Source organism: Haematobia irritans, chromosome 3 (assembly GCF_050003625.1).
Source record: "Haematobia irritans isolate KBUSLIRL chromosome 3, ASM5000362v1, whole genome shotgun sequence".
NCBI classification, from domain to species: Eukaryota; Metazoa; Arthropoda; class Insecta; order Diptera; family Muscidae; genus Haematobia; species Haematobia irritans.
The window spans coordinates 50405531-50411530 of record NC_134399.1 but is presented as its reverse complement, the minus strand read 5'-3'; positions in this window follow the sequence as shown (position 1 = coordinate 50411530).

Sequence of the window (6000 nt, the reverse complement as noted above, 5' to 3'; positions counted from 1 at the left end):
AATCCTTTAAAATTAATAATCACTCTTTCGTTTTTGGTACACTTATTTCTATAAATTGATTATTAAATGTATACCCCCTATTTTTATTTGTAAACAATAACTTTGATTTTGACTTTTGACGACCAAGTGTTGCCAATCAAAATCGAAATTTGAACTGAAATTTTTTTTGCGTTTTATTTTAGCACTGGTTATCAGTGCAAAAAGAAAACAGCCCTCATGTATGATATGTGTGTTGCCCATTCTAACCAATAGATGGCACTCATGTATACATAATGGTATTTTTAGATGTGATGTCTGGTAAGGTATAGGGTAATTCTACCGAAACCTTCTTATCAAAGCATGATGATGGCAACAGTTAATAAAGGGAAATGGCGAATCAGCCTTAATATAGGCGTGTTGCGCAAAGAAAAGTCGCTGAATATGAGACATGCCAGAAATTCCCCAGTAGGCAATGAAATACTTTATATATTTACAAGTCGTACAATAAATCATACAAATGGTAAAATTGTACGAAATGTATTTCATATGTTTCATGGCGGCCGTCACAAAGCCAAATTTTTGTGTTCGGAAGCAATGAAGAAACAAAATTTGGGAAGTACGAAGTCGGACGCCAAGTTATTCGAATATAGTATTATTCCTTTGTCCGTTACTCAGCAAAACTACAAATAAATCTTTCCACTTGAACAGAAATTTCTTCTTTTAACTACCATAAATATTCAAATGTATAAAGTCGACATTCAACTATCTGTAATCTACTTAAAAAAAATGCGCGAACAGCCCTAATGTCAGCATACGCTGTCCCAGAACGTCTTCATTTAGGTAATCTGTGCGTTTCCACAACGTATCGTAAGGTAATACATTGTCGGCACTAACTGACATAATCAAAAAAAGAACTAAAGAAGAAATGCCAATATATAGACGCGCACATCAGCAAGCACATCTTTTGCCTAAATTCTTAAAAGCGCCACTGTATATACCTATTTTAGGCAATACTTGAATTGATCCATAATTAGCTTACAATAATAAGCAATTTCCCTACGCAAAAACTATAGTTTCCCTTTGACAAAGAATCTTGCACGGACGGATAAAAAAAACTCCCCCCAACTGGCAAATGTACAGTATGTCAAGAAAGTCTTGACATTGCCAAATATTTCAAATTCTAGAAATAATTGAAATATTAAATATTTTATCAAATTTTTAATTCTGTGTACGTATGTATACTTTGCAAAATACATACTAAACTATTTTTTTAAAATTTCATTATATTTAATTTTGGAACAAAACATAATTTTTATCCCATTGTCAAAACACTTTCTTGACAAACTGTAACTTCCCATTCAATGGCATTGGTAACTGTCAACTGCATGGAAGAAACAATGTCAAAAGGCAAGAGGCCCCGCTGGCTACATTCGAGGAAAGCACATACCTACAGCTTAGGGAGTAGGCAACACTCCATACTAGTACTACAATAGAAGAATACCAGTATTGAGCCAACTAACATCGTCTGTCCAATGTCCACTATCTGTACCTCTCCCTGCATGATGCCTATATCACTCTGAAAGACCCGTATGGAAGGAAAATGGGTACGTATTCATAACTATATAAGCATGGACTTGAGCTTCTGTATATTCATATGAGCTATACCCATACAGAAGCTTCAGTACACCAAAAATCCTGTAATTACAAATTCTATTTTTCTTCCATCTACAATTTCGCCCAACGAAACATACTACATGCGGTCGTATAAAATGCAAGTTATCGTCCTAATTCTGGTCATCAATTAGTATCGAAGCCATGAATTGTCCGTTCACGACTATGAATACAAATAACTATACAACTAAAGAAGAATAGAGGGGTTTCAACCATATAATTTTTTGTTTCCTTGTAGTGTTGTTATTTGCCCTTAAAGTCTTATGGTGTTTTCTTTTTCATTTTATTCTATTTCTTCTTTCTCATTTAAAATTAAAATTTGGATGCTTCTTAAGTAAATATTTTTCTTAGAAGTCGGTTGGTTTTGAATGAACGACTTTATTATTCGATTCCTGTATTACGAAAGATTGCAATTTGTCAGAAGTAAACAAAAATAAAAATAGGAAACAAATATAAAATAAATTCAATAACAAATGCTCAAAAATAGAATGTTTTCACGTTTACTGTTTTTAAATCTATTTTCTATAGATAAAATCCTACCTTTCAGCATAGGAACGAGAAACTTATTTGCTGATAACTAAATAAATCTTTATCCAAATGAGATTTTAAATTTTGAGAATGCAAACGAATACTGCCCCGAACCTGAGGCCACAAATGTCCAACTTCTATAACAAAATTAATCGATTTTTCTATAGAAACGAAATTTTGATAAAACCATATCATATAGAAATGAAATTAAATTTCTCAAAGAACTGAAGTGAAATTTCTATAGAAATGGTGCTTTCACAAAATTTCCTATAACAATGAAATCCTGAAACTTCCTATAGAAATTAAATTTCGATAAAATCTCGTAGGGAGATGAAACGTGGCATAATTTTTTTTTTTTTTTTGACATTTATCATTCGAAAAGAAATTACCTATAGAAAGGGAATTTGACAACATTTCCTGTATCACTAAACAGAGAAAAACTCCTATAGAAATGAAATTAGATTTTCTAGAGAAGTAATTTTTAACAAAATTTGCTTTTGAACTAGGAGCATTCCATACCAGATAGACATCAACTCACGTACACCCAAAGAAATTTGTTAGTAGGGACAGCAGGTTAGGTTAGGTTATGTGGCAGCCCGATGTATCAAGCTCACTTAGACTATTCAGTCCATTGTGATACCAGTGGTGAACTTCTCTCTTATCACTGAGTGCTGCCCGATTCCATGTTAAGCTCAATGACAAGGGACCTCCTTTTTATAGCCGAGTCCGAACGGCGTTCCACATTCCAGTGAAACCACTTAGAGAAGCTTTGAAACCCTCAGAAATGTCACCAGCATAACTGAGGTGGGATAATCCACCGCTGAAAAACTTTTTGGTGTTCGGTCGTAGCAGGAATCGAACCCACGACCTTGTGTATGCAAGGCGGGCATGCTAACCATTGCACCACGGTGGCTCCCAAAGGGACAGCAGGAAAGTCTGCTGAAAAAGGGACAGCGGTACCTGTTTGCTAAAATAGCAAACATTTCCTGCTATTTTCCTTAAACTCGATTACACTAAATCACGATTTATTTTGGCCGAAATAAATAAAAGTGTCAACTTAGCAACATAATTAAAAAAAATATTTGATGAATATCTATAGTATTTGACCAAAAAATGTGAATATTTATCGAAATGAGATACAACAGCAAACAAAATGTTTGGTGATCGTATTTAGGAGCTTGTAAGTGTATTGCAGAGCAAAAATGTTCCTTTTTATTTTTAGAAATGCTTTGGGGACAAATTTATAACCAAAATATTTTATAAATTGTTGTTCATCAGGCTGTGAAGTACAAAAATATAACAGCAGACATATACTGCTGTTTTTAGCCGATTTTTCTATGAGTGTACATCAATTAAAGAAATAACCTTAACTCAACTCATGATAATTGGGTTCTTTTGTTTTTTTTTTTCGGGGAAAAACTAAAAAACATTTGTGGTATATTTTCCATGCACAAGGATATTAAGATCCATCCACACGAAAAAAAAATCTTGCTTCAATCAGTAATCACACAGAATTAGAAAAAAAATAATTTGATCCAATTAAACATACTAATCTATACTATTAATTTTTATGATTGATTAATGTTCTAATTAAAAAAATGATGAAACCATTAGAATTTTAATTGAAAATTTTCAAGACTCAATTAATTAAAACTTGATTTATTTAACTGATGTGATTGGCCGTTGTCTTGCCACAAAATCAAATAAAATAAATCGAGTTTTTTCTAACTTTTCTTTAAATTGTTTCAAACTTCTGAATTAATACTTTTTATAACCCTTTAATGTAGGTTCATGGACTGGTGGCTGGTTGGAACCCGTTTTAGGCCCAAAACCTCACTCTCCGAGACAATCTCGAAAAAAATCAATCGTATCCTGGTATCTACCGCTTACTATTTTTACCTTCATTAATATGCTTCTTCTTCATTACAGATAACTACTGGAATAGATGGCAAGCTACCAGCACAAGGATTTACCACTTATTTACGACAGACAATCCCCAGCCATTGGAATACTATTGTTGTAAGTACTGTAAGTAATCACTCGTAGTTTTAGTGAATTTGGTGTAGTTCTAGTGAATTTTGGAAAACTTCATTAAATGTTGGAATATTAGATTGCCTTTTTCTCTTTCGGTACGTCTATGCGTATGTTTATTTTCGCCCATTATTTCCCATTATCGATGATATTTCCTGATATGATAAAATATTTTCACATTCACATGAGTATTTCAGACTTTTAGGTGTTGAGCATGAGCTGTTTTCCATTTAAGTTTTCCACCTCATACATGTCTTTGACAATCTTAACCAATTCATTTTCTGGGATGGATACTCTCATCTGATTATTTAGTGTCAAAATATCCTGAAGAAAATTATCCGCACTTTCCTTAAAATGTTGCCTCCTCTCCATGATCCTGCGTTGTATTTCGAAATCGCTCTCGAATCTCTGGAATTTTCGTCTGAAATAATACCTTAGGTTATCCAGTCGCAATTCGAATTTTGTCTTCGAAAATTTGTTGTTGAAATGTGTTAGTATTCGACGGAATACGAATTTGTTGACTTTGCCCTAGTCCCTGTTGCGGTGTCCTATTAACCCCTTGGTAACTAGCATTATGTAACCCCTGAGGAAAATTAGTCGGTGGCAAATTATGTTGTTGTTGAGGAGGATGCGTAGTTGGTGCATTCGAAATCTGCCGATTTCGTCCTCGTACCTGTTGTTGTGGAACATTGTTCCTCGATCTGGGATCTTCCTGATTCCTGTCCGATTCTGACAATACTCGCTCAGACCTTATGGTCTCCCTTACTATTTCTGGTATTAATCTCATAAGACTTTCCTGCATTTCCCTCATCGAACCTGCCTGTGCAGCACCTACTGAGGCTGCAACATAATCCTGAATTGACAGTCCGTTGGAATTTTGTGGTACTGATTGGGAATTTGTCATTTCACGATTTTGTGATTGAAAACCATTTCTAATTCCAATCGCCGTAAGGCTACTGAACGTGGGAGATGGAAACGTACTATCACTCCCTGTAGACGAAAAACTATTAGGACCCAATGTTAAGTTTTGATCAATATCTAATCCAGTGGTAGCATTTGCCGATGTAGTAGCAGTTGTAGTAAACGTCGTAACAGTGGTAGTTGCAGTGGCTGTTGTTGCAGTCACAGTAGCAGTAGTTGTTGTTGTATTTGTTGTCGTAGTTCTCGTCATGTTCGACATGGTATCACTGGCCGATTTTGATCGGAGCTTCATTATGTATAACCCAAAATTCTCACTCTATATTGATAATGAAAGTAACGAAGTTTAACGTAAATTTCAAATTGAAAATTAAAAGAAAACGTTTTTTCACGTTAATTGAAAATACCAGTAAAAGTGGCTCAATAAGATTTTGTTTTAATTTTTGGTTTAACCAACTATTTTCAACTTTTAGAATCCGTAGACGTTTTTGGTTTTTTCTTTTTTTAACAATTATTTCTTTTCATTTTTACTTTTTGAGTTATATGATTAATTAAAAAAAATCACACTTCAAAATTTTCTAAAAAAAATTTTCTCTTTTCAGGTAATTCAAGGATTATTCGGATTGAGGTGTTTTTGTAGCTGACTGATTGAGAAGTGGCGAAAAATATTCAACGAATTTGGAACATTTATTTATTTTATTATTTTTTTTTATTTTTATTTAAATATGTTTTTGACCAATTTCCCACAGTTTAGTATATAAGAAATTGTTCATATTTTATTCTCCAATTCATTTTATATGTATTAAATCATTAAAATAAATAGTTCCATATCCTAGAATTTTCAGAAACTATAATCATATTACTTTTTGTATC